Here is a 2,681-nt window from a genome sequence, read left to right as displayed (position 1 = left end):
CCTAACTCCAAAACCTCAAATATAGAAATACTGAATGAACAAAATTAGGAGATATTGACAAACCAATGAAGAATTTCACACAATTGTATTAGAAATTGACAGCTTAAGCCTAAAAATCAGAAGTAAGGAGAGAAAATTTTTGAAAAATTCTATTAATAGACCTCAAAGAGATCTGGTCTCCTGGACTGATGTAATACAGAACCATATTTCCAACCAATATAATATATGTGTTTTTTTCAACAATGCTTGGAAATTTTAAATGATATATCTTTAAACTAAGGTTTCTCGGGACATGTCTTCTTTTGACACATGTTTTCTCCTATTTTTCACTCTGATTTATTTTCTATGACTTATGTCTTCCATGTGTCTATTGAAGAGTCATCCAGCCAGTCAGATGGTGTCTACTGTGGCTGTGATTTGAGACTGATGCGTCTCCTGGGAGCTTCCCAACTTGACCAATGTCTTCCTCTTCAGCCTTTGAACAGTCATCAGTAAAAGATTTAGTCACACTGATGTGAGTTGAATTTCAACTTGTGGCCTTGAGTTCAGAGGTCTTGAGCTCATTTTCATTTTCTGAAGAAGAAAGTTTCTGTCTGGGACCCTGCCTGCCTTTGGAGGGAGACGCGCAAGTCCGGCGGTTATTCGTGCCCTTTGGAAGTCTTCTGGGAGAGTCCAAGGAATGTCGCAGAATCAACCCGAAGATGACAAACACTCACCAGTGCCCTAGAATGCCGTCACTATCTCTGAGTCCATTAGCCTTTTATGGTCTTTTCCAAAGAGAACATAATTAAGTTATCAGAAAGGGTCAGGTCATATGTGTCTTCTGACCTCAGCTCATCTCTCCAGGCTTCTACTATTGTGCTGGGATGCTGCCTGTTTTTACTTTCCCAGCGACACAGAGAAATTAATATGCTGCCCTTCATAAGTGACAATGATGCTATCGTCATACTCTACGCTAGACGTTCATTGTGCCATGATAAGAGGTTTCCATGGAGCCATAACAACCACTTACATCCCCACCGCCCTCACACTTTACCAAGCCTTTTCCTAAGCTGTTGCCATCTGATATGACCCCAAATCTTATTATATAGGCAAGAGAAGTGTTATCGTCTTTATTTGAGAAACTTGAGACTAAGAGAATTAGAAGCGATATCCTGATTTTCACACGGCTTTCTGGAGATGTAAAAATTAAAACTGACATTTTCTAACTCAAATTCTTACCCTCTTCTCACACTCTTTTTGGCTCTGTCATACATTTCAAGCTGGATCTATGGGGTGGAAGTGCACTGGGCACTGTTGCTCAGCAACAAAATTCACTCTTCTGAGTGGACCTGACAACACCTGAATCTACCCAAATCACAATTTGGCAAAGGGCACACACTCTGAAGCCAGACTTCTTGGGCTTAAATTCTGACTCCAGCACACAATCTAATAAGCTGTGTGATCTTGGGCAAGTTTCTTAACCTCTCTGTATGTCAAGTTTCTTCAACTATAACATGGGGATATGAATTTCACCTAAGGTTGTTATAGGATTCTATAAAGTAAATACTACATTCAAAGTGTCCAGAATAGTGCCTGGCAATTAATAAACACTTGCTGCTGTGATGTTGTCATTGATGTCACTGTTGCTATAGTATCAGGACTGTTTGGCTCGGGCAATGACCAGTGTTTAACTGCTGTGACCAAAACACCCCAAACATGCCAGGATCTGAGGTTAGCTAAGAGGAAAGGGAAACCCTTCCTTCTTTGATGAGGTGGAGAGGACGGTGTCATTGTAAAAAGAAAGGCCAGGTGGGTCTGCACAGATGAGCGGGTTAGACAGGCACACACACAGGCCTTCTCGTGGTTGCTGTGTTCCCAGATGGAGAAAATGGCCACTGCAGCCATGGTGAATTTTCTCCTTCTTAGGGATTTTCTCCATCTCTGTAACCAGCTCACGAATCTCATCCCTTCTTACCTCCACAGGCCTTGGTGTCTCTCCCACACCCCCTTGCTTTGGATTCATTTTAGAAAAGAATGAACTTGAGTACCTAAAGTGCCAAGAGCCCAATCCTGCTGATGACAGAAGTCGATGTTCCAGTCACTGAGACCTGACGTGCTCACTCTTCTTTTGTCATCACCTGGTTCACTTCAGTGCAGAACATTTGCTGGTTCAAGTACAAAACCGAAGGGTGCCACAGTGTACAGAAGTGTTAGGGACATGCTAAATGGAGCCCCCAGGAAACCCTGGATAATTTGAACTTTCTCCATGATCCAAGAAAGATTTTAAGTCCCAAGCATCCCTTCTTTCTTGTTTTCCCTTGTCTTCATTCACTATTTTTTTTTAAGAGACAGAGTCTTGCTCTGTTGCCCAGGCTAGAGTGCAGTGGCATGATCATAGCTCACTACAGCCTGGACCTCCCAGGTTCAGGCGATCCTCCTGCCTCAGCCTCCCAAGTAGCTGGGACCACAGGTGTCCACCACCATGTCCAGCTAATTTTTACCAAAAAGTTTTGTAGAGACGGGATTTCACTTTGTTGCTCAGGCTGGTCTTGAACTCCTGGCCTCAAGGGATTCTCTCACCTTGCCCTCTAAAAGTGCTGGGATTGCAGGTGTGAGTCACAGCACCCAGCCTTCACTACTCTTTGGCGCCCAAAAGCCCTGTTCCCAGCCCCTGAGCTCATGACAGCTCTCATACTGTG

The sequence above is a fragment of the Chlorocebus sabaeus genome, chromosome 21, assembly GCF_047675955.1.
Source record: "Chlorocebus sabaeus isolate Y175 chromosome 21, mChlSab1.0.hap1, whole genome shotgun sequence".
In the NCBI taxonomy this organism is placed as follows: domain Eukaryota; kingdom Metazoa; phylum Chordata; class Mammalia; order Primates; family Cercopithecidae; genus Chlorocebus; species Chlorocebus sabaeus.
This window is presented reverse-complemented; position numbering follows the sequence as displayed.